This window comes from Triticum dicoccoides, chromosome 2B (genome assembly GCF_002162155.2).
Source record: "Triticum dicoccoides isolate Atlit2015 ecotype Zavitan chromosome 2B, WEW_v2.0, whole genome shotgun sequence".
In the NCBI taxonomy this organism is placed as follows: Eukaryota; Viridiplantae; Streptophyta; class Magnoliopsida; order Poales; family Poaceae; genus Triticum; species Triticum dicoccoides.
In genome coordinates, this window is record NC_041383.1 from 256244485 (window position 1) to 256265653 (window position 21169).

The window sequence follows — 21169 nt, forward strand, 5'->3', positions numbered from 1 at the left end:
TCTTAACACGGGCAAGATCCATCCGTGCACCCTCTATGCATGCCGACCTCTTTCACTACAAAAAAAATACACTTCCATGATGATACGTGTTTGTCACAGTAGGTCGCGTTTTTTGTCATGCATGTACATCCATGACAAATTTATGACAGAATCAAGATAGTCATACCTGTGCTGTCGTAGAAGTGTTCCATGACATTACCAAAATTATCATCACGGAAGTGTCCACTTCCATGACGATAAATCGCGCGTCACAAAACTGCTTTCGTCAAGGGTGACCAACACGTGGCATCCACCATAACGGAACACCGTTAAGCTATCGGGTCGGGTTTTGGATCCGATAACCCGTTAACAGCCCTGATCAATGGGGATTTTCCACTTGTAAAATCATCATTGGCTGGAGCAAACACATGTCGGCTCACCGTTGGGACAGATATCCGCTCATTGGACCGAAGGCGCCTATGATACGGCGACACGTGGCACGGCCCAACAGAGGCCCATTCCTGTGAAAAGGCCGACCCGTTTGACTTGGTCAAAAGGTTGTGGGCCGGCCCACGGAAAGCCTGTTAACGGCCTGTTCGCATATAGCTCATTTACAGCCCGCTAACCCACGGCCCGTTACACCCTATCCGAATTAGGCCCAGTAGCGTCATCTGGGCCATGCAATAAGATTCAGCCCGTTTTAACTTCCGGCCCATGTGTGGCCCATGACTTCTTTCGGCCCATATGAGGACCTTTGTAACTCTTAGCCCATTAACGGCCCATGGTGAAACTGGCCCGTAATGAACAGTGTATCACTTTATACCCATTAACGGCCCCTTATTCCATTGAGCCATTACCAGCCCAAGTTATCTTTTGGCCTTCTCAGGGCCCATTGATTCTTGGGCTCATTTGCAGCATTCGGTTACATATGGCCCATTACTGTCATTTTCTGCTTGTGGGCCAAATTCAGCCCGTCGTTATAGTCGGCCCGCTTGCGGACCGTTAATACGTTGGGCCGTTTTCATGTCAAAAAAACCCGTTGGGCTGTTTTCATAGAGTTATCAAATACGGCCTATTAACGGCCCGTTATGGTCCACGAATAGTACGGCCCATGATTGGCGAAATGATGATACGCCCCGTCGAAGGCCCATGGATCCTACGGCCCGTATGAGGCCCAGGGATAGTACGGCCCGTAGAAGGCCCATGGACCCTACGGCCCGTAGAAGGCCCATTGATCCCTAAGGCACGTATAGAAGGCCGATGGATCCTACAGCCCATATAGAAGGCCAATGGTCCTACGGCCGAACGAAGGCCCATGGATCATACGGCCTGTAGGAGGCCCATGGTTACCACAGTCCGTGTGTTTCCATGATTATTTTGGCCTAGTTACCAAAAATAGGCTATTGTGGCCACTAGAAAAACACAGAAAAAGAACTGCAGTGACTACAAGCAAACAACTAAACAAGACAATAAGGAAATAAATAAGCAAGCAATTAAGGCTAGCCTATTACCGCTATTACACATATTACATCCACTGGGCATCAAAGTTCGCCACCAGTGCAAATATAGGGAACAAAGCGGCATATTACATACACTTGGCCGTCAAAATTGGCCACCAGTGCAAATAAACGCGATAGCAAAACAAGAGCATAACTGAAACAACTTCAGAAGAGCTCAAGAAACGTTATCCTGGGTATCCACCATGCTGGCAATAAGCTTAGCAAGCTGATTAGCTTTGTCCTGTTTGGTGCTAAAATCCTCCAACGCTTGCTGTTGCACCAGAAAGTATGCATCTGAATGCTCCAGGGACTTCCGCAGTCCTTCCGCTTCTTGTCGCAGCACAGCTGATCGATGTCTTTCAGCTTGTAGTTGAGACTCAAGAAATCAAACTGATTCAGACAGTGAGTTTGAATAGCTTGTGCATGCGGTAGTGGCCAGTAACTCGAACACTAAACCAAGACAGGAGTTTGGGGTTGTCTCACTGTCTTCAATATAGTCTTCCTTAGCTGTTTTATCAGCTTTGTTGGAGACCAACAAGGATGTGTCACTATCCTGAACCTTATCTGCATTACTTATTTACCATTGCTTAATAAGGCACTCTTCCCCAATATTCTGTCAGCATTCTAAAAGAAGAAACAAGCACACACATAACAAGTTTAGCATGTACTAGTATATGAAACTCATTTTGGTGAACCAGTTCATTAGTAAGGTGGACAAGATTAAACTACCAAGTCTTCTATTGCCAAGTACTAGTACATAATAAAAGCATCAAACAAACATATATCTATGTCCTATGGTCACTGCATTGTCTTGCCAAATCAAAATAGAGACACGGTTCAAATCATATCAGTTCAAGACAAAGCAACAGTGAAAGAATACAAAGCGTGGGAAACTACACGACATAACAAGATCTCAGATGGGTACCACGGGTCTACATGTACAACAACACTATTGGCTCTGTTTTGATGCTAGTAATGTGCATGATATGAAAGTCAACTGTATACACAATTGAAATTGAAATCAACAGAGCTATTGATAAGAGAAAACTGATACGTCTCCGGCGTATCTACTTTTCCAAACACTTTTGCCCTTGTTTTGGACTCTAACTTGTATGATTTGAATGGAACTAACCCGGACTGACGCTGTTTTTAGCAGAACTACCATGGTGTTGTTTTTTGTGCAGAAAATAAAAATTCTTGGAATGTCCTGAAACTCCACGGAACACCTTAGAAAAAATAAAGAAAAATCCTCACAAAAGATGAAGACCAGGGGGCCCACACCCTGCTCACGAGGGTGGGGGCGCCCCCCTGGGCGCGCCCCCTAACTCGTGGGCCCCCTGGTGGCCCTCCGACGCCAACTCCAACTCCATATATTGGCTTTCGGGGAGAAAAAAATCAGAGAGAAGAAATCATCACGTTTTACGATACGGTGCCGCCGCCAAGCCCTAATCTCTCTCGGGAGGGCTGATCTGGAGTCCGATCGGGGCTCCGGAGAGGGGGATTCGTTGTCGTCGTCATCATCAACCATCCCCCATCACCAATTTCATGATGCTCACCGCCGTGCGTGAGTAATTGCATCGTAGGCTTGCTGGACGGTGATGGGTTGGATGAGATTTATCATGTAATCGAGTTAGTTTTGTTAGGGTTTGATCCCTAGTATCCATTATGTTCTGAGATTGATGTTGCTATGACTTTGCTATGCTTAATGCTTGTCACTAGGGCCCGAGTGTCATGATTTCAGATCTGAACCTATTATGTATTCATGAATATATGTGTGTTCTAGATCCTATCTTGCAAGTCTATAGTCACCTACTATGTGTTATCATCCGGCAACCCCGAAGGGACAATAATTGGGACCACTCCCAGTGATGACCATAGTTTGAGGAGTTCATGTATTCACTATGTGCTAATGCTTTGTTCTGGTTCTCTATTAAAAGGAGGCCTTAATATCCCTTAGTTTCCAATAGGAACCCGCTGCCACGGGAGGGTAGGACAAAAGATGTCATGCAAGTTCTTTTCCATAAGCACGTATGACTATATACGCAATACATGCCTACATTACATTGATGAATTGGAGCTAGTTCTGTGTCACCCTATGTTATGACTGCTACATGATGAACCACACCCGGCGCAATTATCCATCGCTAATCCGGTGCCTACGAGTTTTCCATATACTGGTTTACACTTATTTACTTTTTCGTTGCTGCTGTTACAATCACTACAAAATACCAAAAACATTACTTTTACTCTCTTTACTTTTGTTACCGCTACCACCACTATCATATTACTTTCCTACTAAATACTTTGCTGCAGATACTAAGTTTCCAGGTGTGGTTGAATTGACAACTCAGCTGCTAATACTTGAGAATATTCTTTGGCTCCCCTTGTATCGAATCAATAAATTTGGGTTGAATACTCTACCCTCGAAAACTGTTGCGATCCCCTGTACTTGTGGGTTATCAAGACTATTTTCTGGCGCCGTTGCCGGGGAGCATAGCTCTATTCTTTGAGTCACTTGGGATTTATATCTGCTGGACAATATGAAGAACTTGAAAGATGATCGAACTACTATTTTACCCTCAACTACGAGGGGAGGTAAGGGACTACCATCTAGCCTTGCACTAGATTCTCCTTCTGTTATGAGTAAGTTTGAGACACCTAAACCTACCACTGCTATTGATTCTGATATGTCGCATGTTATTGATGATGCCACTTCTGCTATGCATGATACTTATGATGAAACTACTTCTATGCTCGATACTACTATGCCACTTGGTGAATATCGTGATGAGCAAATTGCTAGGTCTAGAGAAAGAGAAATTATTGAACCTGAACACGATGACGTTAGTGATGATGAACCTATGCCTGCTATTCCTGAGGGTTATCTTTTTGATGCATAATCTTCTGCAAGTATTTTTGCTTGCCAGGATAGACATGAACTTAAGAAGTTGCTAATTAAATGGAGTAAAGAATCTTTTAGAGGTAGAATGAAACCCGACCCTGCTTTTGCTACTTCACCTATTTGTGTTCCTGATCAGGACTATTATAATTTTTCTGTTGATCCCGATATAATTACTTTGGTTGAATCTGATCCTTTTTGTGGCTATGAATCTGAAACTGTTGTGGCGCATCTTACTAAGTAAAATGATATAGCTGCCCTGTTTACTAATAATGACAGATCGCGCTACCTTTATTTACTTAAGATATTTCCGTTCTCATTAAAGGGTGATGCTAAGATATGGTATAACTCTCTTGATCATGGTTGTGTGCAAAGTCCCCAAGATATGATTTATTACTTCTCTGCTAAATATTTCCCCGCTCATAAGAAACAAGCTGCTTTGCAGGAAATATACAATTTTGTGCAACTTGAAGAAGAGAGTCTCCCACAAGCTTGGGGGAGGCTTCTCAAGTTACTTAATGCTTTGCCTGATCATCCTCTTAAGAAACCTGAAATATTTGATATCTTTTATAATGGACTAATGTAACGCCCCGAGACCGACATTTCAGTTGCCCTTCCTTTTGTTTTAGTTATTGACGTGTGTTCATTATGTTTGTTGCATTATCATAATTGTTTTGCCTATTTCATTCATATATGTTATGCCATGACCTTGCTGAGTGCCTTGTCATTTTTCCTTCTTGCATCATGTTCATCTTATATTATATTGCATTGCACCATTCTTGCTTTGTTCTATGTTTCATGATATTGCATATGTCATTTTATTGCATTTGCATCATGAGAATCATGCCTTGGTTTGCATCTTGAAATCTTGTTATGTGATCTTCTGTGACCCCCCCCCCTTTCTTATTATCTCCACCTCACTCATGCAACATGCTCATACCAGCGACCATTCATCAAGTTCACCCAAGTTTCTATTCCATTCAAACTTCTCCTTTCTTCTTTATTACATTTATTTTCATGTGACATTTTCCCTGTCCAGAAAATGTTCCTTCTTTTCCTGCAAACCCTACACCTTGACGTTAACCTCTCTATCAATTTTCGGCTCTTTTGGACTTGATTTGGTTGGAATCAAAATTGCCTCAAGTTTGAATTTAGTTCAAACTTGCGATAATTTTCTTTCTCTCAAAATGCACAAACCAATTATTTCAATTACTACATAATTCAAGCATCGTGTGGATATTCTTATATCTCTCATACACCCCTCTCCTATCCCTCTGTGCATTTGCTCTTTTGTTTTTCTATTTCGAAGAAATAGAAAACAACAGCAGCAGGAGCAGCCCAGCGCAGCAGCAGCCCGGCCCAGCTTCAGCGCACCCGCAGCAGCCCTCCTAGCCTTCCAGATCCTTTTTCCACCAGAGACTCACGTACCCTTCTCTCTCACCCGTCCCACGTGGCCTATCTGGACCCACGCGTCAGTGGCTGATCTGTAGCACTCACCCACCTTTCTCCTACCTCTCCCCGCTCCTTTTCACGCACGCCATGGACACGGTGGCCGAGCCAGCCGCGCCCGCATCCCTATTTAACTCCTCTTGTCGTCCGAGCCCTCCTAGGGTTTCCCTCTTCCCCTCTCACCACCGCCACCTCTTTCCTTTCCCTTGCTTCTCCTTCTTCCTCAAGAGCCAGATAACAGAGAGCACCACCGAGAGCTTCGCTGTTGCCTGCGTGGTCGAAGGCCACCACAGTCGTCTCCGGCATGTCCGTCTTCTTCCTCGACGTCGACTACATCCGTTCAGACTTCTTCCCCGCCCTAGGTCGCCTCCACTACGTCTCCGTCGCCTTCGTCTTCTTCACGGACATCAAGTCCACCGGAGTTCCTCGCCTTCTCTCCGTTGATATTCTGCGTCCCCGGCCGCATCCTCATGTCAAAGGTATACTAGGTATACCCATATCCAACCCTGATTTTTTTTCCAACGCGATTAAATCGCCGGAGTCGTTGCTAGATCCATGCCATCTTCATGTTCTCGGTGCCCCGGCGAGTTCTGAATTTTTTTGCGTAGTTGCAGTAGTCGCCGTGGTTCCTCGCACTTCACTCCGCGACCTCGGCCATCTTCTTCCTCTACGTCGGCTACTTCCTCCTACGTCATGGATCGGACACCATCTCGCCTTCACGTCATCGGCAACTTCATCTCCCTCCTGTGCTTCCTCTTCCTTCACGGTCAGAATTTCGCCAAGGTTCAGAGCTCCCTCCCGTCGTCTCCGGCGTGTCTCCGTCGACCTCGTCATGTCATATGGTGAGCTGGGTAACGCCCCTTCCTATCTGTTCCTTCCTCTCGATGTTTGATCACCCGCATGCCTCGCCTGATCATCGCCATGCCGCGCGCCCGAGTCGAGCTTCTGCTCGACCTCGAGTTCCCTCGCACCCAAGCCGCTCGCTCCTGCGCTCACTGACCAAACCTGCACCCCCGCTGGTGGTCTGCTGCCCCTGCAGCCGTTGCCTTGCTTGCCGTCGTCGCCGGCAAGTTGCTGTGCGTTCATTGCGTTTCCAGGACCGAGCCTCTGCTTGTTCAAAAGAACTAAGCCCCCTCCTTATCACAAACGCTCAGTCAGGCCAGCTGGTCAGCGCTCTCCTCCCCTATGCAGGAGGTCGTGGGATCAAATCCCAGCCTGCCCCATTTTTGCTCTGTTTTCCTGTTATTTTGCACACTTGGCACTCACTCGGGCCAAATCCTCCTGGGCCGCTGCAGGTTGCTGCAATCCGGCCGGTGCATATGTTTTTTTACCAGTCTGTATTTTAGCATTTTTCCAACTAGTAAGAGTGCACGTGCAACGCACGTTTGGACAAAAACAGATGATTTGAAACATGACCAGACATAGGATAGATTTCTCAACAAAATTGAAATTTCACACAGTGCACAACACCTAATTCATGAATCATACAAATAATTATAACATCATTCTCCATGAATCAACATTCTTCCTGAAACAAATATCACACACCTTTGCATCAATTATATTATCTCAATGCACAATTTCTCAACACGTGGTGCGCAAACATTTACAATCTCCTGTAAATGAATAATAGGAGGTGAAGGACATGCCCTGGCGGGCCTTGGCCCATCTGGTCAGAAATATACAACCATTTGAAATTTTTATGTCATATTGTTACAGTATAATCCAGTCAGAAATTAGGATGACCTTGTTGGACAATGGACCATTTTAAAACTTCATCACCATCGTACACACACACATACAAGTATTGTTCAGTAAAGAACCATTTATGTATCAACTAAATTCAGTAAAGGACTATTACCCTGAGAAAATGAAGTGTTGTTCAGAAAAGAGAGAAGTGCCCATTATCACTTCAGTAAAGAACCTTCTACTGTTATCTGCTCTTGCTTCCCTTCGCATGTAAGGATGTAGTAGTTAGCATCAAAACCTTGCTTATCAAATTATACGGAGAACATATGCTGCAATGAACCATCGACTGGTCTAAAAACCAACATTGGCATCCAAACTGAGCCTAGCTCCCCATCTAAAACCAATCTTAAAGAACTAATAAAAAAATTGCAACATCAAGTGAATTTGGGCTGAAGTGAATTTGCCTTTGGTTGACCAATATTCTACGTCTTTTTGTTCAAATATTCTTCGTGTTTGGTTGACCATCCCATAGTATGATTTATGAAGCAGTCATTTTATAACACCATAATATCCCAAAGTAGCAGACATATTCTTTCCCTAAAAAAAAGTAGCAGGCATATTGTTAAGCTTGTGTACAAGCTTTGCAAAGAAATTTTATAACCCCTCTAGATTGTCTGAGCAGCAGTACTGATTTCAGATTCTGGTTGTATCTCAAACTGAAATCATAAGTTAAATACTTGCGACAACCTACCGAGAAAGTCTCAATCTCAATTATAATTGCTTCCAAATAAATTACTGTGATGGAACAGTAACTCGTAGATGGCAACCAGAATGAAATTGTATCAAACCAGACCAAATCTTGCTAATAAACTCAACACATAATAGAATTAAACATTGCAATTATGGCAAGTTACAGCCATCAAATTTATCTGCTCCAGATCGCAATAAGAAAACCTTGATTTGTGATATGATGATGACCAGGCAGCCAAGGAGAAGTGGACACACAAGAGAGGAGTCGTGCCCTTGCGACGGTGGTTGTTCTGTGCACATACCTTGCTGCGGTGTCCGTCCTCCACTGCACCGTCCTTTCCTCCCCACGCCTTTCACACGACATATCTTCAACCTCCTAGCCATCTTCGATGCAATGATGCCGAGTTAAGAAATCCGCCAGGAATGACATCGAAAATTAATAGTGAAGCACAATCCTTGAGATAACATGGTTATCATAAAAGTACTAATATCTATTAGGAGACCAAACCTACTAAACCACGCTTCAAATCTTGCGCAACTTCACCTACATAGTAGCATGGTTTCTTCTCATGTCGATGTGGGAAATCTGACATGGATGCAAATATGCAACAAAAAAATCTCTAGTGTTATACACAAAATATGTTGGAAGTCATGTAATATGGGAAACCATCACTTCAAATCTAGATAACAAGATTCAAAAGTAAGAAAGTATTAAGTGGATATATAAGACACTTTATTACTACCTACAGATATGATGCAAGGCAATATTTTATATTAAATAATTTTAAGTATGTTATCTAATAGAAGGGGAGCCTTGGCGCAGTGGTAAAGCTGCTGCCTTGTGACCATGAGGTCATGGGTTCAAGTCCTGGAAACAGCCTCTTACAGAAATGTAGGGAAAGGCTGCGTACTATAGACCCAACGTGGTCGGACCCTTCCCTGGACCCTGCGCAAGCGGGAGCTACATGCACCAGGTTGCCCTTTTATGTTATCTAATAATAACTTCAAAGTAAAAGCCAACTTGAAGAATCTTTTATCTGAAGTTGTTGCTTCAGACCATAATCTCCAAAGCTAAAAAAGCAAAAATTTCTATGGGATCAGTATTTCTTATTTCCATAAGAATTGAACTCGTGACATGTACTGTATCGAGATTATTCTCAAATTCAAAATTCGAATATGTTATATTCACATCGCAATCCATCAATGTGCGGATCTTCCTCTCTAAGCTATTTTCTCTTTGCGGAGATCTTGGATAATCCTTTGGTCCTCATACAAATTGCCTGGGATATCAGACATACTAAACAATAGGCCGCTCCCCTAAAAGAAAATGAAAATTAAAAAATTGGTTATGAAATACAGTCAGATAAATATGCAAAATTAAATCGCGCACTTGCGAGTTGTAAGCTCATGCTATTATTCAATCAAATACAAGTGGCAAGTTGTGAAAACTGTAAACTGTGTATCACAAAAATGTTTCAACCTACAGAGGGGTCCAAACCATGTACTCCCATACAACCCTTGTTCAAAGACTGTCTGTTTTTCTAAGACCTGGATAACAAGAAAGAAATTAATTGGAGATGATTGCACTGATCTCATACCTGAAGCGTGAATGCCAACTACCATGGCATCGTTTCAATCCAAATGTATGCAGTGCAGAGGGATTTGATACACACCAAAACGTCTGAAAGCAAACACGATTGTCCTATCCATAAATTTTCGTGAATGCAGGACGGATAAAATTCAGCTTGCATGAACCATTTCAAAAATCAGTTTTTAATGTCCCAAATTATTTTCCAGAGAAAAAATCACCTGAGATGAATAACAAACCTGATCAAAGACTGGGTGTTGCTGGCAAGCTCATGTGACTTGCTCCATCCAAATCGCGGGCTGAAACCTGCTAATGGGCAAAGCTTGGGTGCAGAGGAGGACGACTATGGTGGCCGATGTGGGAGGACAGGGTGGATCTTGGCTGGATCCGGTGACCTGTGGAGGAGGGCCACGGGCTCGGCGGTGCCGTCCAGGTCAAGGGCATGCATGGCGAGAGGGCGCCGCCTTAGCTCATCGTCGGTGTACTTGAAGGATGGAGACACCAGCTCAACCTCCTCTTGTCGTCCGCTGAGTAGGGATAGGGAAGATGATAGGAGGGGATGGGAGGTGCTGTCGGCATCACCAGTCGCAGTGGGAGAGGCGCGGCACACTGGTCGGTTATGCGGCGGCTGCGGTGGCGGAGGAGGGTCAGGCGGCAGCGGCGGTGGCGTGGGTGTCTGACCCTCGTCCGGTAGCCAGAGGCGGGCGGCGTGGGTCGCGGCGGAGTTAGCGAGCGAGGGGATCAGATTATGATGGCTTTCCTTTTTTTTTCTGCCCTTGCGTGATTGTAGGGATTGCGAACGGTCGGGGTCGGGGCGGAGCTTTGTATATTTCTCCGCGGTGAAGCACGTTCAGCCAACCTAAATTACTAAGTGCACACCAGATAACAAATTAAATTAAAGCTAGCTGTTAGATTAAGTTTAGTGGGCCTAATCCATGGTGCTAATCAAATTGTCTACATCTTCTGTGTGGCGTTAAGAAAGAATTAGTTTGATTGTTTAATAGTGGTAATAGATAATAGATAATAGATAATAGATAGATAATAGATAATAGATGCACTCTTAATTACAGAAAATGCCCCTGTTTTGTATTGTTAATAACTAAATATGCATGTATCCGAATCAAACAAACTATATATGTAAAATGCTTAGAATTTCGTCTAGTTTCACAATATGTTGCTTTCATCCATGCTAAAAATGTTTAAAATGTTGTTTGCTTAAATTTGCTCAAATGCCATTTTAAAATGATTTATTTCATAACTAAATAACCGTAGCTCCAATTTTAATAAACTTTATATGTAAATGGGGTGGAAAAATGCCTAGATTAACATGGTGCACTTTGTTTTACTGTTTAATAACTCTAAAATTGTGTTTAGGGCAGAACAGTACCAAATCTAAAATATGCACATGAGGATTTTCCGGAATTGTTGTTTGTTGTTTCCGGCCTCATTTAAACTTGCCTAAATAGTTAGTTTTACTTATACTTCACCTCTTGCCATGTTAACCAACATTTTAATATTGATGAGTAGCATAACGAGAGAGAACTAAATAATGGAATGAGCTCCACTTAACTTGTAGTATTGTTTGTTGCACTTTGCCATACCATGCCTCATTAAACCGGACATGCATCATACTTGATTGTGCATCATGCCATGTCATGTGATGTTTGTTTACCATGTTGTTTGCTTCTTTCCGGTTTGCTTCTCTCGTTAGATTCGGTTTCGTTGCGGAGTTGTGAGGATTCGTTCGACTACTCCCATTCGTCTTCTTCATGGACTCGTTCTTCTTCCTAGCGGGATTTCAGGCAAGATGACCGTCACTTTGGATCTCATTACTATCATTGCTATGCTAGTTGCTTAGTTCTATCGCTTTGCTGCGCTACCTATCATTTGCTCTTCAAGCCTCCCAATTTGCCATGTCAGCCTCTAACCTTTTTTTCAACCTTCCTAGCAAACCGTTGCTTGGCTATGTTACCGCTTTTGCTCAGCCCCTCTTATAGCGTTGTTAGTTGCAGGCGAAGTTGAAGATTGCTCCATGGTGGACAGGATTATGTTGGGATATCACAATATCTCTTATTTAATTAATGCATCTATATACTTGGTAAAGGGTGGAAGACTCGGCCTTATGCCTGGTGTTTTGTTCCACTCTTGCCGCCCTAGTTTCCTTCATACCGGTGTTATGTTCCCGGATTTTGTGTTCCTTACGCGGTTGGGTGATTTATGGGACACCCTTGACAGTTCACTTTGAATAAAACTCCTCCAGCAAGGCCCAACCTTGGTTTTACCATTTTCCTCACCACCACCTATACCCTTCCCTTGGGTCGGCCAACCCGAGGGTCATCTTTATTTTAGCCCCCCCGGGCCAATGCTTGTCTAAGTGTTGGTCCGAGCCGAGCCGCCTGCGGGGCCACTTCGGGGAAACTCGAAGTCTGGTTTTACTCGTAGCCTGTCTCATCCGGTGTTACCCTGAGAACAAGATATGTGCAGCTCCTATCGGGATTGTCGGCGCATCGGGCGGTCTTGCTGGTCTTGTTTTACCATTGTCGAAATGTCTTGTAAACCGGGATTCCGAGTCTGATCGGGTCTTCCTGGGAGAAGGTATATCCTTCGTTGATCGCGAGAGCTTATCATGGGCTATGTTGGGACACCCCTGCAGGGTATAAACTTCCGAAAGCCGTGCCCGCGGTTATCTGGCAGATGGGAATTTGTTAATGTCCGCTTGTAGATAACTTGACACCAGATACGAATTAAACGCATCAACCGCATGTGTAGCCGTGATGGTCTCTTTTCGGCGGAGTCCGGAAGTGAACACGGTTTTTGGGTTATCTTTGACGTAAGTAGGAGTTCAGGATCACTTCTTGATCATTGCTAGCTTCACGACTGTTCCTTTGTTTCTCTTCTCGCTCTTATTTGCGTATGTTAGCCACCATATATGCTTAGTTGCTGATGCAACCTCTCCACCTTACACCCTTCCTTTCCCATTAAGCTTTGCTAGTCTTGATACCCATGGTAATGGGATTGCTGAGTCCTCATGGCTCATAGATTACTACAACAACAGTTGTAGGTACAGCTTATTCGATGATCATGACGCGAGAGCGATGCTTGCTTGCGTTGAGTTCTTCTTCTGCTTCTTCGATCAGGGGATAGGTTCCAGGTCGGCAGCCTGGGCTAGTAGGGTGGATGTCATTTGAGCTTCTGTTTGTGTTTCATCTGTAGTCGGATGTTGTTCTCATGTATGATATGATGTTGTATTCGTGTGGCATTCTATGCCTTTTGCATGTATCCCCATCTATTATGTAATGTTGATGTAATGATATCCACCTTGCAAAAGCGTTTCAATATGCGGTTCTATCCTTGGTGGGACCTTCGAGTCTCTTTAGGATAGTATCGCATATTGGGCGTGACAAGTTGGTATCAGAGCCTCGACCGACCATAGGAGCCCCCTTGATTGTTGGCGTTGTTGAGTCTAGAACAAAAATGTTTTGACTCTTAGGATTATATATATCGGAGAGTAGGATTCTTTTTACTCCTCAGTCCCTTCGTCGCTCTGGTGAGGTCTCCTGACGTAGATGTTTTGACTTTCCTCTCCTCAAATTTCACTAAATTTTTTTTAGGATCACGCGGGTATCTTGGAATCATTCCGATGGTTTTGTGACGAGAACATTGTTCTTGGTGCCTCCTGCCTTTTATGTGGCAGTGACCCGGGGAGTTGAGCTCCGAGGTGTTGTCGTCACAATTTTATCATTGCAGTTCTGGAATACCTGAGTTTTGCCGACATCGAAAATCTCTTTTATGCAGTTGTTGGTGAGATAACCTCGACGCCACCCAGTACTGGGGAGTTCGGGAGTATTGCCATAGCTCGTATAACAGATGCTTTTCGAAGGTTGAGGTACACGATTTCCGGAGTTTTCTTGGTTATGTGTTGACGGATGGATACAGCTGGATGTAGGGATTGTTAGTTTGGGTGAGATATATTGCTTCCCCTGTATCCCCAACACTAGATTGCATAACCAGAAAGTTTCGGGAGTTTTATAGGTGGGAATTCAAGTAGCTCCTAGAATATCTTTCCGACAGATGCATGGTATGGGATTGGGTAAATCTCTATCATATGTTTGTTCCGCCTTATTCTGCAAGCCAAATCCTTTGTTTTGTTTTATTTGTGGTATTCAAGTTGCTTCAATGTCAAATGTTGAGTCCATACCTTTCCTAAACGGTGTTCTCATATTTCTATGGGAGTACTAATCCTTTTGATCATTGAGATTGTCATGTCAACTCTTTTCCTACCGGCGTGCTTCTCTTAAAGTGGATCCGATCATTCTCCCCATCCGCAAGATCATTTCTAAGTTTTCTCAACGGTGTTTGTTTCATCCGTCCCAAGTTGTCTTTGTTTTCCCTGCCCTCCCACACTTTTTCTTCACAGACTCAGATTTCTTAATCATGTATCCTTTTATTAATGGGCAGTCTCTTCATTCTTTCCTGTTAATGTTCTTATCCGGTGATTCTCAGGAAGATACTAACGGAGCTTTGAGTTCATCATTCTTCGTGATTTTTCTTCTCTGATTGATTTAATTCAAGCTTTCGATATTCATCATATTCCTTTCCTCGTTTATAATGCTTTCTCATGCCGATGCACCTCTTAATCATTCACTTCTCGCTATTCATTGGTCCTGGAGTGCTCAAGATATCTCAGAAGATTTGTGTTTCCATTCTCAATCCGTTCAAGTTTTTTTGAGGTTGTTATCTCATTCAAGTCATTTAATTCAACCAGTGCAATCTCTCTTTAAAATCATTTCCAACGGTGTTTTTCTTTTAGTGGGCCCTAACCCATAGGTCTTTTCCCAGGATCTTACCTGACTCTTCTAATTATTCTGGAGCTATTCCAAATTCTTTTCAGAGTTTGACGTAAGAATGAATTTTCATCAGTCACATGCCTTCTCCAAGGTCGTTTTCAAATTCTTTTCATCTTTGGCTCAACCTTTCCTCTTTTAATTCTCTCGGAGTATCTCAACAATTCATGGTGGTTCTCATCATCATTCTCACATTTTACGACCGAAGAAGGATTTCTCTTAAATCTTGGTCCGTTCTCTTGAAGATTCATAGTTCTAGCTTATGTCATCCTCTCATAATTGTTTTCGATTGTGAGAATTCTTTTCAACCATCCGACGCATTTCAGGAGTTGCTTCCTTTCTTGATAATCCGAATGCCATCATTTCTGAATATTACTCATTCTCAACCTTCAACTCTTGTTCTCCAAATCTAACTGGTGCATTGTTCAAATATCCTGTAATCTGTTCATGTTCTCTTCTTTCTCATGTATCTAAATCCCTTCAAGTATCTTCATTCGTTTTCAAATTCTTTCCGGTGAATTGTGCCCTTGCGACTCTCTTTTCCAATTTTTACGGTGATTCGTTCAAGATTTCTCTTCCTTCGTTATCGTATCAATTCACTCGTTCTTTCGTTGTTTCAATCCTAACGGTGGTCGTTGAAGACCTTCCTCAAGTTTGTGCTATATCCCTCTTAATCCTTTCTATGAGAATAATTAGTATGCCAAATCCATTGCTTGTCATCAATTTAATTTGATGAAGGATAAGCATACAATAAATCTTATTCTTATTTCCTCAAGGTGATTCAATCCTTTTCTTTCGGAGATTTTTCATGATGAAGTAATTCTCGGTTCTAGTTTTTCATCTTTTCCTTTTCCGGAGTTCCAAGTTTTCTCGGTTATATCGTCGCAAAGCTCCATCTAAATCATTGCAAGGCTTCACCTTGTGTTTTCAACTTCTCTTTCTTTCTATCATCCTTTTATTGCCAGAGTTCTTCATGGAGGCTCTACATGGTAGTTCGTCAAGGATTCTTTTCATTCTTCAATTGTTCTTCAAGATTTCTCTTGAAGTTAAGATCAGCCAAGCTATACTCTAAAAATAAACATGGTGCTCAACACATGTCTTATTTTGAGGAGTTCAAGTATTCTTCATCTTGCATTCCAAAGTGCAATTCTCCAACCTTATCTTTTGAGATGGTGTTTTATCACTCTTGACAATTTCCTTCACGTTACATGATTCATATGTTGTCAAGAATGAGGTATTTTAAATCCATCAATCTCCTTGTTGGAGTTATCTTGGGATATATTTCACCTAAAGCCTTCCATTGGGAATGTTGCTATTTGTGGTGCCTATCAATGACCCAAGTTCTCCAATTATCCTCTAGGTGAAAGAAGTTTCTCTTATCTTCATTGATCTCAACCAATCAATTGTTTCTGTTAGTGGCCGGTTGTCACCTCATCATTTTGAGATGTTTGCCATAAGCCCACAACAAGCTTGTGCTTTTCGTTCTTGATTTTCCAACAACTCCGTTCAATTCTTCTTTGCAAGCATGCTTTCCAAGTTCATTTGTGGCAGAAGATGTCATTTTCTTATCCGTCCCTTTATCCCAACAATCTAACATCTATTCTTTTGTTCCGGAGGCATTGTGATGTTGCTCTTTTCACTCATCATCTCAAATTGTGAGGATCATGTTATTTTCATGCTTATCCATTTAACCGGAGTGTTGTGTGATCTTTTCAAGTTCTTTTCATCTTATCAAGTCTTGCATCTCTTTTCAACCGGAGTGCTACCCGAATTCTTAATTCTTATTCCTTGTCCAGCTAATTCTAATCTGAGTGGCTTAAAAGCCTACCTTGTCCCCTAAGCTCGTGGCGCTCATCATATTCCTTGTTCCTCTTGTCCAACGGACTATTTGCAATCTTGGTCATCTCCGTTGTTTTGTTTCTTTCAATTTGTTCAACCTCTCAAGGTTCGTGGTTTCACTCATTGGTCGAAGAAGCAACTTAGTTTTACCTATTCTCTTCCTCTTCCATTTCTCTCCGGTGCCATCCTAGATCTCGGGACGAGATCCTCTCGTAGTGGTGGAGTGTTGTAACGCCCCGAGACCGACGTTTCAGTTGTCCTTCCTTTTATTTTAGTTATTGACGTGTGTTCATTATGTTTGTTGCATTATCATAATTGTTTTGCATATTTCATTCATATATGTTATGCCATGACCTTGTTGAGTGTCTTGTCATTTTTCCTTCTTGCATCATGTTCATCTTATATTATATTGCATTGCACCATCCTTGCTTTGTTCTGTGTTTCATGATATTGCATATGTCATTTTATTGCATTTGCATCATGAGAATCATGCCTTGGTTTGCATCTTGAAATCTTGTTACGTGATCTTCTGTGACCCCCCCCCCCCTTTCTTATTATCTCCACCTCACTCATGCAACATGCTCATACCAGCGACCATTCATGAAGTTCACCCAAGTTTCTATTCCATTCAAACTTCTCCTTTCTTCTTTATTACATTTATTTTCATGTGACATTTTCCCTGTCCAGAAAATGTTCCTTCTTTTCCTGCAAACCCTACACCTTGCCGTTAACCTCTCTATCAATTTTCAGCTCTTTTGGACTTGATTTGGTTGGAATCAAAATTGCCTCAAGTTTGAATTTAGTTGAAACTTGCGATAATTTTCTTTCTCTAAAAATGCCCAAACCAATTATTTCAATTAGTGCATAATTCCAGCGTCGTGGGGATATTCTTATATCTCTCATACACCCCTCTCCTATCCCTCTGTGCATTTCCTCTTTTGTTTTTCTATTTCGAAGAAATAGAAAACAACAGTAGGTGGAGCAGCCCAGCGCAGCAGCAGCCCGGCCCAGCTTCAGCGCACCCGCAGCAGCCCTCCTAGCCTTCCAGATCCTTTTTCCACCAGAGAATCACGTACCCCTCTCTCTCACCCGTCCCATGTGGCCTATCTGGACCCACGCGTCAGTGGCTGATCTGTAGCACTCACCCACCTTTCTCCTACCTCTCCCCGCTCCTTTTCACGCACGCCATGGCCACGGTGGCCGAGCCAGCCGCGCCCGCATCCCTATTTAACTCCTCTTGTCGTCCGATCCCTCCTAGGGTTTCCCTCTTCCCCTCTCACCGCCGCCACCTCTTTCCCTTCCCCTGCTTCTCCTTCTTCCTCAAGAGCCAGAGAACAAAGAGCACCACCGAGAGCTTCGCCATTGCCTGCGTGGTCGGAGGCCACCACAGTCGTCTCCGGCATGTCCGTCTTCTTCCTCGACGTCGACTACATCCGTTCAGACTTCTTCCCTGCCCTAGGTCGCCTCCACTACGTCGCCGTCACCTTCGTCTTCTTCACGGACAGCAAGTCCACCGGAGTTCCTCGCCTTCTCTCCGTTGATATTCTGCGTCCCTGGCCGCATCCTCATGTCAAAGTTATACTAGGTATACCCATATCCAACCCTGAATTTTTCCATCACGATTAAATCGCCGGAGTCGTCGCTAGATCCATGCCATCTTCGTGTTCTCGGTGCTCCGGTGAGTTCTGAATTTTTTTGCGTGGTTGTAGTAGTAGCTGTGGTTCCTCGCGCTTTGCCCCGCGACCTCGGCCATCTTCTTCCTCTACGTCGGCTACTTCCTCCTACGTCATGGATCGGACACCATCTCGCCTTCACGCCATCAGCCACGTCGTCTCCCTCCTTTGCTTCCTCTTCCTTCAAGGTCAGACTTTTGCCAAGGTTCACAGCTCCCTCCCGTCATCTCCGGCGTGTCTCCGTCGACCTCGTCGTGTCATATGGTGAGCTGGGTAACGTCCCTTCCTCTCCGTTCCTTCCTCTCGATGTTTGATCACCCGCATGCCTCGCCTGATCATCGCCATGCCGCGCGCCCGAGTCGAGCTTCTGCTCGACCTCGAGTTCCCTCGCACCCAAGCCGCTCGCTCCTGCGCTCACTGACCAGACCTGCACCCCCGCTGGTGGTCTGCTGCCCCTGCAGCCGCTGCCTTGCTTGCCGTCGTCGCCGGCAAGTTGCTGTGCGTTCATTGCGTTTCCAAGACCGAGCCTCTGCTCGTTCAAAAGAACTAAGCCCCCTCCTTATCACAAATGCTCAGTCAGGCCAGCTGGTCAGCGCTTTGCTCCCCTATGCAGGAGGTCGTGGGATCAAATCCCAGCCTGCCCCATTTTTGCTCTGTTTTCCTGTTATTTTGCACACCCAGCGCTCACTCGGGCCAAATCCTCTTGGGCCGCTGCAGGTTGCTGCAATCCAGCCGGTGCATATGTTTTTTTAACTTTTTTTTACCACCCCTCAAAAAAAATATGTTTTTTTACTAGTCTGTGTATTTTAGCATTTTTCCAATGCACTCTTAATTACAAAAAATGCCCCTATTTTGTATTGTTAATAACTAAATATGCATGCATCCAAATCAAACAAACTATATATGTAAAATGCTTAGAATTTCGTCTAGTTTCACAATATGTTGCTTTCATCCATGCTAAAAATGTTTAAAATGCTGTTTGTCTAAATTTGCTCAAATGCCATGTTAAAATGATTTATTTCATAACTAAATAACCGTAGCTCCAATTTTAATAAACTTTATATGTAAATGGGGTGGAAAAATGCCTAGATTAACATGGGGCACTTTGTTTTACTGTTTAACAACTATAAAATTGTGTTTAGGGCAGAACAGTACCAAATCTAATATACGCACATGAGGATTTTCCGGAATTGTTGTTTGTTGTTTCCGGCCTCATTTGAACTTGCCTAAATAGTTAGTTTACTTATACTTCACCTCTTGCCATGTTAACCAACATTTAATATTGATGAGTAGCATAACGAGAGAGAACTAAATAATGGAATGGGCTTCGCTTAACTTGTAGTATTGTTTGTTGCACTTTGCCATACCATGCCTCATTAAACCGGACATGCATCATACTTGATTGTGCATCATGCCATGTCATGTGATGTTTGTTTACCATGTTGTTTGCTTCTTTCCGGTTTGCTTCTCTCATTAGATTTGGTTTCGTTCCGGAGTTGTGAGGATTCGTTTGACTACTCCCGTTCGTCTTCTTCATGGACTCGTTCTTCTTCCTAGCGGGATTTCAGGCAAGATGACCGTCACTTTGGATCTCATTACTATCATTGCTATGCTAGTTGCTTCGTTCTATCGCTTTGCTGCGCTACCTATCAGTTGTTCTTCAAGCCTCCCAATTTGGCATGTCAGCCTCTAACCTTTTTTTCAACCTTCCTAGCAAACCGTTGCTTGGCTATGTTACCGCTTTTGCTCAGCCCATCTTTTAGCGTTGTTAGTTGTAGGAGAAGTTGAAGATTGCTCCATGGTGGACAGGATTATGTTGGGATATCACAATATCTCTTATTTAATTAATGCATCTATATACTTGGTAAAGGGTGGAAGACTCGACCTTATGCCTGGTGTTTTGTTCCACTCTTTCCGCCCTAGATTCCGTCATACCGGTGTTATGTTCCCGGATTTTGCGTTCCTTACGCGGTTGGGTGATTTATGGGACCCCCTTGACAGTTCGCTTTGAATAAAAATCCTCCAGCAAGGCCCAACCTTGGTTTTATCATTTGCCTCACCACCACCTATACCCTTCCCTTGGGTCGGCCAACCCAAGGGTCATCTTTATTTTAGCCCCCCCGGGCCAATGCTTGTCTAAGTGTTGGTCCGAACCGAGCCGCCTGCGGGGCCACCTTGGGGAAACTCTAAGTCTGGTTTTACTCGTAGCCTGTCTCATCCGGTGTTGCCCTGAGAACGAGATATGTGCAGCTCCTATCGGGATTGTCGACGCATCGGGCGGTCTTGCTAGTCTTGTTTTACCATTGTCGAATTGTCTTGTAAACCGGGATTCCGAGTCTGATCGGGTCTTCCTGGGAGAAGGTATATCCTTCGTTGATCGCGAGAGCTTATCATGGGCTAAGTTGGGACACCCCTGCAGGGTATAAACTTTTGAAAGCCATGCCCGCGGTTATGTGGCAGATGGGAATTTGTTAATGTCCGGTTGTAGATAACTTGACACTAGATACGAATTAAAACGCATCAATCGTGTGTGTAGTCGTGATGGTATCTTTTCGGCGGAGTCCGGGAAGTGAACACGGTTTTTGGGTTATGTTTGATGTAAGTAGGAATTCAGGATCACTTCTTGATCATTGCTAGCTTCACGACCGTTCCTTTGTTTCTCTTCTCGCTTTTATTTGCGTATGTTAGCCACCATATATGTTTAATCGCTGCTGCTACCTCTCCACCTTACCCCCTTACTTTCCCATTAAGCTTTGCTAGTCTTGATACCCATGGTAATGGGATTGCTGAGTCCTCGTGGCTCACAGATTACTACAACAACAGTTGCAGGTACATGTTATTCGATGATCATGACGCGAGAGCGATGCTTGCTTGCGTTGAGTTCTTCTTCTGCTTCTTCGATCAGGGGATAGGTTCCAGGTCGGCAGCCTGGGCTAGCAGGATGGATGTCGTTTGAGCTT